Source organism: Carya illinoinensis, chromosome 1 (genome assembly GCF_018687715.1).
Source record: "Carya illinoinensis cultivar Pawnee chromosome 1, C.illinoinensisPawnee_v1, whole genome shotgun sequence".
Taxonomy (NCBI): Eukaryota; Viridiplantae; Streptophyta; class Magnoliopsida; order Fagales; family Juglandaceae; genus Carya; species Carya illinoinensis.
The window spans coordinates 56,178,906-56,194,603 of record NC_056752.1 but is presented as its reverse complement, the minus strand read 5'-3'; positions in this window follow the sequence as shown (position 1 = coordinate 56,194,603).

Here is a 15,698-nt window from a genome sequence, read left to right as displayed (position 1 = left end):
TCAAGTCCTGATCTGATTGATAAGCCATTTGAGGACTCGTCTGTTTATCAATTTAAATAAATAAATAAATACATGCATGCTAAAAAAGCTGCTAGTATGCATATATTAGTTCTCTTTTTATTTTATTTTATTTTAGATAATATGTTATCTTTTTAAAGCTTTCATGATCAAGATTTAAATGAACATGATCATACTCTCCAATTTTTATGTCAAGGTTTAAATGAATTGATATCTAACTGATCTAATCGGAATTCACTACGATGGAAAATTGAAGTCGATCGATTCACATTACTACCTTTTCGTTAACATACTTTTGACTCTAAGCTAATCTTTTATTTATTTTTAAGTACATAGATCGTACATTCAGATAGATTTATCATTGTGGTCCCATTTATGCTACGTAGAACTTTTAAAAAAGAAAAAAGAAAAAAAAGTAGTACTTGGGTACATGACCCTTTTGCACGGGTGCAACTTTGACTCCTTTGAAAAATAACAAGTTTGTGTAAGAGTCAAATTTAATGCATGTCCAATGCCCACGTGAAACAGCGCCAATATTCTCTACGTTCCATGTTCGTCCCACGCTCTCCTCTCTAGGGACCAGCAAGACTTGGCGGTAAAATCAAAACAAATACGGCCTTGTTTTTCTTCACTCTCTCTGTTTTTATTTTATTTTTAACGAAACACTGATAAAAAAATCCTCTAAATATTATTTTCGACTTTCGTATTAGGCGTATTTTTTAAGATCACACACATATATATGTGTAATCGATACCATGGAAAGCCATAATGTAATTTTTAAAAACATAAATCTATAGAAAAAAAGATAGATTGGCCGGATTGCCTAACGAAGAAAAATTCTAAACATAAGAGCATTCACATTGGTTTATCTATATGCATATGCAAATTTACCTCTTTTACATATCCACTTTATCATTTTAACAAAACTTCCACATTGGTTTATGCATATTTAAAATAAAATAATAATAAAATATTATTATTTTATTATTATCAGTTGCAGCGAGAGTGTGGTGTACTGAATGTCGACCTGCGAAGCTACGGAGATGATGGTGTTCTCCAGTAAGCAGCAGGTATTTCCGGTTGACTACGAAGCAGATGTCTCGCAACGGCTACTGGAAGCTTCCCTCACCGGTGATCTGAAGTCGGCGATTGAGTACATCGTCGATCCCTTCGTGAATGTGAACTTTGTCGGCGCGGTGTGGTTGAAGAGTAGGAAGACTGAGCTGGTCCCGCGTGATGAATCGCCGAGCGAGGTCTGCTTCTTCCGGTGGGATTGTTTGGGTCGAGAGAGGGATGGATATTTGGAGAGGAGAAACCGAAGGAGAGAGCTGCAGAAATATCCCGTTTGGGAGGGAGGGTCCGGGGAGAGAGAGTGTGGGAGGAGAGAGAAATAAAGATTAAAATAAAACTTGGAGAGTAAATAGTAGATATGGAAAATTGTAGTAACACTGTTTATAGTTAGCTAAATTTTTAGAGATAGAGAATCCAATGTAGACCAATTTATGTTAATATTATGTAAAAGTGACTTTGCATATGCATATGCATAATTCAATGTGAATGCTCTAAGCCCATACACCACATACCATCCATTTTTTTAAATTTTTTTATTTTTTTATTTTATCAAATATTTAGTATATAAATAATGAATAGAAAATTTGAATTAGTTTAATAAGAATTAAAAAAAATAAAAAAATTTAAAAAAATAAAAAATATGTAGTGTATGGTGTATGAAGCTTATGAGTAGCACTACTATTCTACGAATGTCCAAATCAGAAAACCGTAGAGAAAAGAAAAGGATAAAAACAAAAAATTGTTACAAACTTGCAAAGGTTGAGGATAGGTGAAAAGGGAATAACCGGGGAGAGAGAGAGAGAGAGAGAGAGAGAGAGAGAGAGAGAGAGAGAGAGAGAGAGAGAGAGAGAGAGAGAGAGAGAGAGAAGAAGAAGAAGAAGAAGAAGAAGAAACAAAAACTGAAAAAAAATGGACGTTAGGTAGTGAGGATCACATGGTGCACATCGTATCATGCATGCATCGTCGAGAAGGTTAAATTTTGGGTTGCTTTCTGTCGCTTTGCACACGTGTCAGTCGGCACAAGGGACACTCTGTGTCTCCGGTCCCTCAGACCAAAAGTCCTTGCTGCTTTTTCTTTTGGTCAACCATCTGTGAGAGAGAGAGAGAGATCTGCTACGAACAGTGTACGTAATTTGTTTTTTTTTTTAAATGTGCGTATGTAGTTTGAGCTTATGAAAGCGTTCGTGTTTCCATTTCCTTCCAGCTTTAATCTGTATACACAGAACGTACAAGTCTCCCTCTCGCCATAAAAACATCCGCATGGTTCATGTGTCCAGGTTTACCCATTGGCTATGTTAAACGCATTTAGACAACAATCCATGCAAGACATGGCTATATTTCATTTCCATTCTCAGCGGTCAAAAATCACAGAGACCACGTACCATGGATATCGAGAACTGACCTTAAACGTCTTCGACGCGTAATCTACGTATGGTGTTGACCTTATCTGGTTTAAAAGTGCATGATCTCCACGTGTTCTCTTTTGGTTTTATTAGCTGCATGCATTTCGTCCACAAAAAATGTGGACGATATTCTATTTTCCATCCCCACTGATGTTGATTATATATAGCATATATGGAAATTCAAGATGACCACTCTCATGGGAAAACTGGGTAAGTACGTATGTCTCGAGTGTTACAATCCACAAGTTCTGTTAGCTAGTGGTTATAGAAATACACGACTAGTACACAGAAACACTTCATTCTTTTTCTTGTCTCTCTGAACCTCTTTTCCTATCTTTCTTGATTCATTGATTTCCCTATTACATATCCACTCAAATGGGCAAATTCCCAATAGACTACGAACCGAAATCAGTTTACGTGGACCAAAAACGGGGAAATCAGTATTAATATATATATAACTATCTAGTCTCTTAATCATTCGGAGTCTATACTATTAAGTATTACCAAGACAACCCTCCATTAACTAGATTCCAATTCAATCATGGCGCCAAGGCATCATCAATCATTGACTCTTCCGTTACGTTTGGATTATGGGATATAGAACACAAACGCAAAATGAGGCAGATTCACCTTTTCAGCCCTCCGTGTTCATGGGATAGGGAACATTTGCTCTAAAAATGTTTATCTTCCTTTCCTGCGTTGAATTCTATGGTATCTTTGTTTGTTTTGTTTTTCCTTTCGATTGTCTTAATTGACTAGTCAAAATGATTTCTCAGTTGCAAAACTGCATGTTACTGCACAAAAACTTCTGCCTTGCCTTTTTTGTGCCCAATAAAGAAGAAAAATAACACATTTAAGTAATGAAGAGACGGTATCTGGGATCATGGGAGTGGTTAAGCATTTGTCTTTTAATTATGCTTTGATATCTTATTAAGACATTTTGTCTTACTCGGTCGTCGCCCCTTTACGTTTCTTGGACTTTCTAATGCATATCAGTTTGGGACCACAAACATTGCTCTTAATGCAGGCGTGAAGACGTGGTTCTTATCTTCTTTAAAATTAGTTCACCAACTAATAAATTACTTTATCATGCTGTTGTCCTCTATATATATGTTGTTATGGAAGCTTCATTTTCATAACACGAAAGCGGTTTTAATGGCTTTCATGTTGCTTTGCTCATGTGTTGTTCCCCTTTAATGTCCTATGGGGCTTTTAGTGAAGTTTTGCCTCACCCCTTCCAAAAACATTTCTCAATAACCACAAAAATCTGAACTCCAGGTTCTCTTGATGCTTGAACTTATTGATCCGAGTGTTACGACAACCTGTCTGTCGGCTTAGGAAAAGGGAAAAGAAAAATTAATTAGAAAATTACTGCTTTGTCAGATAGCCTGAATGCAACTTAATTGTAGCAGTACTACTTCAGTCAATCAGTCTCTTAATTATGCTGCCCTGGCATATGCATAGGTCCACTCGTTAGATATCTACAATTACATTGCATTTTTCTGCCATAATGACTTGGTCAATGTCACGATTCTTTGATTATCAACTGGGTGAAACTATCATATGCTTGCATGTGAGCGATGTTGCGTTCTGAACTTAATTTCAAACTAGGGGTGTTGTTTATAAACCGAGTAGTTAGAGTTCATGTGCCAACAACCCTGCAAATAATGTCAACCTCAAAATGGTTCTTCTTGAGAGATCTAGAGATCAGTGCCGTTAAGTAGGACGGGAGATATATCATTCTCCATATCTTTGCTTATTTTATATATATATATATATATATATATTTGGAGCGACAAGTAACTACCGGAGATGTCTGGATGCTACCCATTTGCTTCTAGGTCTGATCGTTATTTGATTTCTTGGTCGAACGAAAGACCGATAATTAAATCAGTACATTTTTTGTCTTTCTCAGACTATCTAACAAAGATTATGGAATTGATAAAAAACCAATATCCTGCATTAATTTGTTGTCAAAACATTGGAATCGAGAGACATTTATATATTCATAATTTCCGAGTTCTACCAAGGAATGGTCTTCTCTTAGTTGAGGCCGGGTTTTTACTGATTTCATGAGCGCTTGACCAATCTTCATGATGTCAACGATCGTTTCCATGCATGAACATTTGGAGTCTTCTTCTACGAGCGAATAATTATTTCCTCAATTTCCTTTGCGCTCAAATTAATCATCATATAGTTCCAGACACTAGTGATATACTGCTCAACACTTTTCCTTTGTGCTTCCCCAGAGCTTATACAGTCAGTATTCAGTAGTATTCTCATCACAGAAACTTCAATTTAACGTGAACTGAAAGTTGAAAATTCCAAAACCAGTGATACACTGCTCATCACTTTTCCGGCGCATGGTTTTGGCTAGCTAGAAAGCCTAGACTGCTATCATGCTAAGAGTAAAAGTTCAAATTATTAAAAAAAATGTCGTGACTCTTTCTTTGCGCCAGGGAATCATCAATAATCAGGTAATTAAAAATATGCAAAAATATGTTATTTTTTCTATAAAAAGTTGATCAGAATTGTAAAAGGCAGAGCAGCTTCCATAAAGCACGCCATGTTTACTGGAAGGGAAAGCATATTAGATTCGATAACATGAGATGTGTCGCACACATGAATGCATAAAGTTTGTTGCAGCTGCCGATTGAAGGAAACTTCAGTTAAAATAATGAGTTGAAGTTGTGAGGCTAGCTAATGCTTTTCTATTCATGTTTCTTCCATCGGATTTCTATGGTGCGCTATCCTACCAGTACTTTTGTTTGTTATTAACTTTCTTGACTCACAAAAGTTCTTCTCAAATGGAGATGAAATATTCATGAAACCACACTTTTATTCGTAACTGCAGCTGATATCTGCCATATATTTGAATGAAAGATTTTTTGATCAATTCCTTCATTTCAACTCACTCTGCTACATTTCTATATATCTTACCGCGATATCATGGACACTTGATTTTCTGGCTGCATGGTTAGAAATTCTAGACCAGCTTCCATGAAGTTAAGTTTAGAAAATCTTTTACATCGATCGCCGAGCTAGGCAACTTCAATCATGAGCCTGTGATTAATAAAGACACTTCCCCTTTTTTTTTTCTAAGATCGCGTCAATGTAAGATCGATAGAATCGCAAAAAATAGTGGATACAGAGATTTACTTGCATGTATTGTTCATGGGAAGGGGAACACGAATCCTACAAATATTTCCCATGCCTTATATGCCATATGGGTATCTTTGTTTGTGGGTTTGATATATTAGCTAACTTGACAAGATCATATAGGGGGGGGGGGGGGGGGGGGGGGGGAATGAATGGAGCTGAGTTGAAGTAGAAATTGGTGTATATATATTTTTCAATAAAATTTACTTTTTGACCAATATTAAATTGGTACACATATTAACGGACAGTTGTACTTGTAACTAAATTTTTTCACACATATATATACACGTATGTATATATAAAGAAATCCAGTGAATGATTTTGTTTTTATATTACCTTTAATTTGTTGATGACTATTCATGACATACATATATATATAGAAGAATAAAACGAGTAGAATATTTAAGAGAATACTTGTCCACTTTTTTTATAACTAATTTCATACTATACTATAAATACATAATGATTCATGATCAGTAAACTGTTGTTATAATATTAAATCGTTATAAGGCTTAAAGTATTAATAGTTCACATGCTACTAACTTTTTTCTTATAATCATTACAATTTTAATATTCCCTGTAAATATTGTTCGATCGTGCAAAATTCTGTCACGTTCGTTTAGTACAAGGTACTACGAGCCTCCAAGTCCAACTTACGTCACACACTCACCCACCCCCACCTCCCCCCGGCTCTCTCTCTCTCTCTCTCTCCCTCACAGAGCAAACCAACGTCCCGTATATACCGTTCGTCCGAACCGTAGTACTCCTTCACACAAAATCGATTACAGAATTAAGGCGAGAAGAAAATATACAATTTCATATTCTTTAGATGCAGATTGAATTCAAAATTAAGGTGAGAAGAGAATATCATATGCATGCGCCTCCATGTGAGCGCGCAGCAAGCGCTAAATTTTCAAATCAGCGGCGTTTTATATATATATATATATAAAGCAGCAAGCTAGAGAGGGGGGATCGTCTAGAATTATTTGAGATCAAGTTAATATTTAATTCCCAATATCATTATTTTTAAAAGAGTTCTGTTACATACGGCCACTTTGATATATTTTTTATACATTTCACTAATATGATTTGTCAAAATAATTATTTTATATTAAAAAAAGTGACGCAGCCAATTATTCATATTAATAGAGTGTACATGGTATACACATAAAGTTATTATTTTTAAAAATCAAGAATATTAACTCTTTCTGTTTTTCTAGTTGATGTCCTAACCGAAATGGCCGGACTCAAAAACTAGATGCAACGACAGGATATATATTAATATAATCCTCTATAATGATTGAATGCAATTTATTATTACCTTTATGATTATTTTTTATGATAAAAGAGATCAAGATTTTGTGCCCCATGCAGACTATATTTGTAATATATTTGCTAACCTATGGTCAAATTCGCAAGAAAAAAAAAATGATACTTTTGTCAATTTATTATTTGAGTTTATTTTCTTTCCCTTTTTCGTGGCCCAAAAGTTTTTCAAATTCTGAAAGCCTATATCGATGGGTCGGTTTTTAAATGGTAAATGGTGGTGTCCCTGAAGGCAGCCCAGATAGTAATGGGCGCACCCATAAGCTTTGGGCCCTTGCAGTTAGAAGCCCAATAATATTGAGGCCCTCTATTAGCGATGGTCTGATATCTCGCCTTCAAATATGATGGAGAAGCGTGTTAAGCGGAGCAATTCACCACTTTCATACTCTGAATAGAATAAGCATGGGATGATTACATCTATATATATAAGCAACGGTTCAATTGGGAATAGCCGATAGAGTTTGACTTAGATTATAATTTCCATGGCATTGTCAAATATTTTATGGTATTGAAGTATATGGAATGCTATTTATTAATCTATACCATACACTTAATATATTTTAAAATTATTTTATTTTATTTTATTATTATTAAAATAATTGAATTGTTCTACTTATTATCTATACGTAGTCGACATGCTTATTATAGACAAATAAAAAAATAAAATAAAATAAATGTAGTATATGATATATAAAAATGGTAAAGTGGAATTATTCTTAGAGCATTCTTGCCCATGCATGCTTCACCTTTAATCATGACACATGTTATTTTCCCGATGTGATTGTCATCCATTTTTTTCCTCACTCATTAATGATTCTCTGTGACTTTTTGCCAAACACCTCACCTGCAGCCACCCTCTACGCAATTATATATAGTACACCCACGTTGCAACCTCACCCCTTCAGCCATTGCCCCAAAATATAAACCACCGAAGGATAGAGAATAAAAATTACGTAAAATTTATTTCTTTCCTATTAATTCAAGTGTTCGAGAGAACTAATTATTTAACATCGATCTTACTTTTTCGTTTCCCATATTAGAGCACTCTCAATAAGTTTTGTGAAACTTATTTTTATGTAAAACTTGAAGAAAAATAGTTCAAAACTACCTCTTAACGGATTATGTATTTTTAAATTTATTTTATATTTTGCTACAGTATTAAGCTAGATCTAGTGTATATTGTACACAAATATAAAAATATTTTATTTATTTTTTATCTTTTAATATACTTTGTCTCCCACAATAATTTTTCTAACAAACTATTAAATAATATAACATTTAAATGATGTAAAGAACAAATAAATAATTCGATATATGGTATATTATAAAAGTTAGCATGTAAAATAAAAAATAAATAAATTTTGATGATATATTTTAAATAATAGAATACATAAACTATTAGGAGTGCTCTTATATATTTTTCTAGAAAAATCATAAGAGCTCTTGCTCCCAACTACCACTCACATTTTTTAATTAATTATTTATTATTATTTTTGTTATTTCAAGATTAAGAAAATATTTTTTAATACTGTTGTGAAAAAAATTATTTAAAAATATGAAAAAATTACATATAAAAAATACAATAAAAAAAAAATCTCTACTTATATATACTAACGGTAGCTCTCAACGGTAAATGGGAGCGGTAGCTGGGAGCGGTGGTACTAACACGGTCCATTTTTCTAACATACTTCATTTTTGTCCAATTGATTTGCAACTTAGAAACATTACTCTTAGACATTAAAGAATTTCTTGTCCGTATGTGTGCCTTTTTCTTCCTTGATACAACACCAGGGATGTAGGATTTATGGGTCCTCTCTCTCTCTCTCTCTCGCTCTCTCTCTCTGTGTGCGCGCACGTCTGCCGTGAGTGACAGGTGAGTAGGATAAAATTCGAAGCTAGTCTAGATCAGGAGCTTCTCGATAAACACTCGCCTAAAACTAGGCCAGTTTTAGGATGGCCGGAGTTGGTAGCTTTAAAATTCCCTAGTATACATATCTCGTCAATATAGTGATGTTGAAAGCGGGCCAGAGACTCGATGATATTCTTGAGCACATGTCACGACCCAATTGGCTCAAACGGAAATATCAGTTCAAGAAAATAAATTAACTTTGGCTTTTTCTATAATTGAAGTTAACTATTATCGATTCGGTACTTGCAAAGTTTTATCACTAACCCCGGTTGTCCAACTTTCATAGTTGCTTTAATTTACTTAAGAGAGAGAGACAGAGAGAGAGAGAGAGAGAGAGAGACCAAATAATTGACATGTTAAAAGGATTTTTTTTTCTTGGACGAGTTTAGTTAATGGGGTCATATCATTCTCATCACATGAAGATGGAAGAAAATGCATGGCCACAGAGAGTTGAGCTTTCAGAATCATAACCGCCCTTGCCTGCCCTGCATGCACCATGGCCTCATCATTGAACCAATGACACTGTTTTAGCTAACACTGATCTGGGAGAGATCGAGGCAAAGAATATCAAGCACCCAACTATACTTGAATGAATGTCATGTGGAGAAGAGGACCCATACAAATGGGAATCTTATATGTGCATTCATGTAAAATTGCCCCCACAGACTATTGTTATTCACAACCACAGCTTCAGTCGATCAGATTCCCCAAGTATAGCCCTAATTGCAACCTGTTGATCTCACCTCTCAACGGATGCGATTTCCTTGTAGCGGGAACACGATCGACTGCCTAAAAATTCTTATAATTCTGCCATTATTAATGCTACCACGTCTGGGTACATATTTGGTGCTTGATGCTTTGTTAAGTTGCAATTTACAATCTGCCGCCCGTACTGACAAATCCAGGATAAAGTTGAAATTGTCCAAGACTAGGTTCTAATTGGATACTATAATACAGTCACCATTTGATGATGTTAAACCCAATGTTTCAAGTTTTGTATAATTATATATCTACACATGGATTTTGATGATAACAAATGAATTCAAAGAATAAAGGAGTCTCAAACTCAAGTTGTCTATACAATGGAGCCAAGCACATTAAGGAAACAAGTATGAGCAAGAAAGGAACAAGTTCACATTAAAGTGATAGAGTAATGTTGTAAATCTCTCAAAAATTCGAAATTAGAATTAAGGGTCAAAATTAATTTTTTATCATAAAGCATTAAAATACATTTTCCACATGTGTATAAATATTTTGAAAATTAAATTTGAAAATTTTGAAAGATGATTGATTGTCATCTTTTACATGTGCATGCTTTATTTGAATACTTTCAAAAGTGATTGATACTTTTTTTGACTTATGCAAAAGGTAGATGTTTTTGTTTGAAATATTTGAAAAGTAAAGTGTATTCATTTTCATATGCCAAAAGTAAAAGATTAGGTTTAAAGTTTTTAAAAAATGAATGATATTGTCTTTGACAATTGAAAAAGAAGAACATTTTATTTGAATTTTTTGAAAAAGTGAATGATGTTGTCTTTAACATGTGAATCTTTTTAAATTTGAATATGAAATCTCATATGCCTATAAATAGATCATTTGAGAACTTCACATTCACAACACCAAGAGCATACAACATTTATTCAAAACTTTCATTCTCTCTTCTCTAAGTATTGAGTCTTAATTCTTGTTCATTTTGAGAGATATAGTTTGCGCTGTATTGTTCTTATTCCACTCATTGAGGAGTGTTTTTTGATAACCTACCCACTATCAGCTTTTGTATCAGTAAAAGGGTGTGTATAACCATTGTGCGTGTAGAAAGTGATCTACACAGGGAATAGTTGAATCACTATGTGTAAGGTGATTGTAAGTGTAGAGGGTGTTCACGGATCCTTTGTAGCGGTGTTGTTCAAAGGTGTAATAGATTTCTATCTCTACCTGAAGGAGGTTGAATAGTGAATTTGGAAATTCTCAAGGGGTAGCTTGAGGCGAGGACGTAAGCAGTGGGGTCGAACCTCGTTAACATACTGAGTTTGCTTCTCTCTTACCCTTACTCTTTATATTTATTGCTATTTCGTATTTTATTTATATTTTATATTGTATATTTGATTTATAATTGTTATTTTTTTAATACAACTCAATTCACCTCCTCTTATGTTAATCATCATCTGGGCAACAGATGATAATTAATAAAACAACTGCCGCGGAACAAAAAGAAAAGAGGGTCAAACTACTGTCTGAAAGAAAGGAGATGCATGGCGTGTAAGTAGATGAAAGCTGGGGCGGTGGAAACAGAACTACTATAAGATCATGAGTCGGCTTTGGACGTTGGGATTTCCATTCGTTCCATTTCTGGTAATTAAGCCACTGATTCAATTTAACGTGACATCCGTTGGTTAGTAAACAACTCTCACCGAAATTTCAGGGAGTTTTTTTGGGGACAAACCGGTTCAGAGCTCCTAGCCTGCCGCCTACTTAGGGCTCAATCGTTTCAAGTTTCAACGAAGTGCCAGTGCAACAAAACATGTTCAACGTTAATAATGCCGTTACAATATTACAATGTTGGGAAATTAATTATCAAGTAGGACGCAATTTAGATCCACCTAATTAATTTGACCTGCAGGTCACATTTCCCCCCCTTTTTTTTTTCTAGGTTTTATGCAGACTTTCTCGATCGTGTGGTTTACTTGATGAGCCAATAAATGGAGTTTTTCTTACTACATTGATCATGGATGATGCATGCACTGATATTCTTGTTTTATTACGTGACGTTACCAGCTCGTAAAAAACTTTACACAAACATTAACTTTAATTTTTATGAGAAACGAGAATAATACATCTACGTATTTATATATATATATATATATATTTATATTGCCTATAATTAGTTATTTGAAAGAAAGACAACGTAGCATGGAAAGGAAAAAGCACGTAGTCCCCACTTTGTGTAAAAAGAAGATCTATCGGCAAATCAATGGAAAAAACAGTACCATGTTTCTACTCGCAGTCTCACTCCACGTGCAAGTGTCTGTGACGCTTGTATGAGCAGAGCTGAGAGAAGCTTAATTATAAGGAAAATGCTTATAGCGCTACCCTATAATTATAATTGACCGATCTACAGTTGGAACGGGACCCGGTGGCATGCTGTATCCTGACACCGAAGCCAGAACCATAATGGATCCCTTTTTTGTTTTCGCATCGACGTGAAAGCGTGTGATCGTATTATTGTGAGGTGGACAATCCAAGTTACCATCTTCCCAAAATTTTCTATTATTTTTTAAACAAAGTTTCATAAAATAAAAAGAAAGTGCGATTTGACAGCAGACCCAGGAAGAGAGAATGGAAGTAACAATCAAAAATCACGTAGTAACAAGTCTCTTGATTTGAGTTGGGATTGTTATCGGAACCGACAATGCTTAAATTCCTACAGATTGAGGATGGTAGCTATCTGCACTTGGGGAATAGAACAGTGTTATTTACACGAAGTGTTTGTGTGTATAACATTATCTTAGGTAACATTAATATGAGACACAAAAAGATCATCGATCCACCATTGATTCATGATTAGCGACAAATAAATAGTTGATGGTCAATGTTGAGGAGACGACGCTCTATTAATTGATATGATAAGCGCGTTTTGTAGTGCCAAGTTGAAAAGGTGCCTTTACAGGTGGTTCTTGCAACGTTCCCTACGAATTAAAGCTGGCCTGCGATGAAAGCACTATATATCAACTTTGCAGCTAGCTAGCTCGAAGGGCCCTATTTTTGTCTTTAACTCCTGATGCATCACCATTAAATATCTTCCTTTTTCTGGTTAGGCTGTACGTAGTTTCTTTCCTCGATTTTTCATTTAATTAGTAATGTACAATGGAATATTGCATCTGGAATTAATAGCTGCTAGTAGATAGGTCAACGAATAGAATAGGTTGGGCCCTTTGACATTCTGGAAGTGATCTCCTAGCTATATATTGCTATTTGCTGTACGTGAAGAAAGCCAACAAACTGAATGGCACTCCCGGCCTTCCGGCCTGCATCGTACGTGCATTAGTTTGATCAGCTGGGAGATCTGAAAATTTATCCCGGCCACGAGATGGGGGGAACCCACGGCTTTCATTTTTTTTTTTGTTTTTTTGGTTCTCTCTCTGTTTTTTCTTGCCTAATCCGCTCAATAAAAGTGTTTAAACTGACGGATCCCCCGCCCATCGGACCTTGACCTATTGACCAACAACATAAAGAATTAACGGAGTGTTGGAAATCAAAGTTTCCTTTTTCATGTTTTGTGGTGGTGGCCTATTAACCATAAAGATTAAGAGGCTGTCCCAAGGAACAATTCCCCAGTCCCTGCCCGATGTTTATTGCCTGGCTCAAACCCTAGTGCGTATAACGACTCCTTTCTGTACAGACAGACGTGCAATTAAGAGCCAATTGACTGATCGCGTATTATCATCAAAATTTATGTTAACGCACCATGACTGGTTTTATGTTCATTCAAATTCAAAGGTTTTTTTTTTTTTTTAAAACTGTCATATAGATGCTCAACGAAACTATTTTCTAAAATAAAAATTTTGAATATGAGCCCATACATTAGATACCATTTTTTTTTTAGTATTATCAAATGTTTGATAGATGAATAATGGGTAGAAGAATTTAATTAATTTAAAAAAATAATTTTTTTTAAAATTTTGTTTAAAATATATAATGTGTAAACTCATGTATAGTAAAACTATTTCCAAAATATTGTCATTAGTGATTTCAATATAAAGAAAAGAAAACGCGCATGGAGTAATATCTGAGATGCATCTGATATATGCATGGTACGAGGAGGATCATGGGCATGCGTGTGGAAAACTGTTGCCGATGGGATCATTACTATTGGATCCACGTCTCCGCTTTGTACGCTATCAGCGTGTCACTCTTCCGCCCATTCCGTACAAATTCAGGCACATCAAAGTCACATCAAGTCCTCTTACCGCTGGCTCTGGCCTGGTTTTAGGGTTACGAGTAAAATCTAATGTCCTCGAAGAATCTTGCGCATTACCACTCTACACTCGGGGTCAAAGGAGGAGTCATTGGGCAATCCCTAAAACTCCTTTTAAAAGAAAAAAAAAGTTGATTTTCTAAGTACCATCTACTCCACTCGCCTTCTCGATGCATTTGAATAATTAGACAAACATTCTGTGATAGTTGTGTAACTTGTGTTTTCAGTTTTTACCCAGTACTATCTAGGACTACTATACGACCATTATTTACGCCTGTGCATGCACTTGGCTCGTGGATATTGGTACATATTCGGTATGCATGACCGAAAACAATTGGCCGAGATTTTCGCTTGTCATTTTCCTCCTTTTCTCATTCTAGCTATATATGGGGTTCACATGATTAATCAGAAACTTGAAAAGATACGTCGTGGGCCGTTAACGTGTCGGTGCGTTTGAGCATGTAGGTGAAAATTATATATATAGCCGAAGCATATGTTTTCAACTTTCACATAATGGCACATGCATTTGTGTCGCTACTTAGGTCGTTAGGTAATAATTCAACTTGAGTTTTCTAGCCAATTCATTTAGATATTTGGAAGAATTATTAAATTTTATTAATTAGTTAGGTACTGAGATGGTCCTCACTAAGAAAATTAAACGGTATACTTTTCCAAAATGAGTTATATGTATGTCATGTAGCTAGCATGTTACCTCACTCATTATATTGACTGCTTTTAATTCTATATAATATATATGAAATGTCCCATGTAACTTACTTTAATGGCAATCTCATTTTACAGATCAAGAAGATAGTGTTTTCCCCCTCTGAAAAGTCACCAACAAGGCGTTACCACGAGGCGCCGAGTCATTCCTCATTATAAGTAGATCACCATATATATAGATTGAGTACTATTTGCGCGCGCGAAGTTTCCTCTGTTGTGCGGGGACCTAGCCGCCATGATCGCTCAACTCTGATCTAAAAGAGGTAGTTTGTATATATGTTAATTAAACTTAAACTAAATAAAGATGCATAAAAATTTTGATGGTTAATCTTGCAACTAGAAATTGATAAAGACACGATATATTGTTACATTAAGACAACGTTTGGAATTTGGGTAGAATTGAAATTAGTCTAATCTGAAGTTGAGTCTAACATTCAAATATTCAACTTTCAAATCACTAAACTCATTTCAATTCAAAACCTCTTTATATGAGAGATCCATAATCTTTTTAAAATTTTTATAAATACATCTAAACTTATCTTAACATTTAAACATATCTAAACTCATCTTAGGTAGGTCCTATAAAACTCACTCCATCATCTCAACTCACTACTATTTATAAAAAATTCAACTCAACATACAAATAGGGCCCAAGTTCTATATACTACAACTGATGCAAATACACACACACTACATGAGCGTACAAATTGGTGTTGACAACATGTATATCCTCATCTATACTGTTGACATCATGTATAAACTAGATTATTTTGTGAATTAAATATTACTATAGTAACAATGTTTGGAAAAGACAGCTTTTTACTTCAAGACTAAACTTTACTTGTCCGAATAGTTTTAATGGCTAACTCATGGGGTGCTCAGTGTTTAATTTCAACAAATTGGAATTCTGGACTTCATATAGCGGGAGATCGATTTGTGGGCCAGGTGTTCGAGGAGCTCATGCAGATATCCCAAAAGCTTGAGAGAGAGAGAGAGAGAGAGAGAGAGAGAGAGAGAGAGAGAGAGAGAGAGAGAGAGAGAGAGAGAGAGAGAGAGAGAGAGAGAGAGAGAGAGAGAAGAATATGCCGATTCCTAACTAAACAATGTAAACATG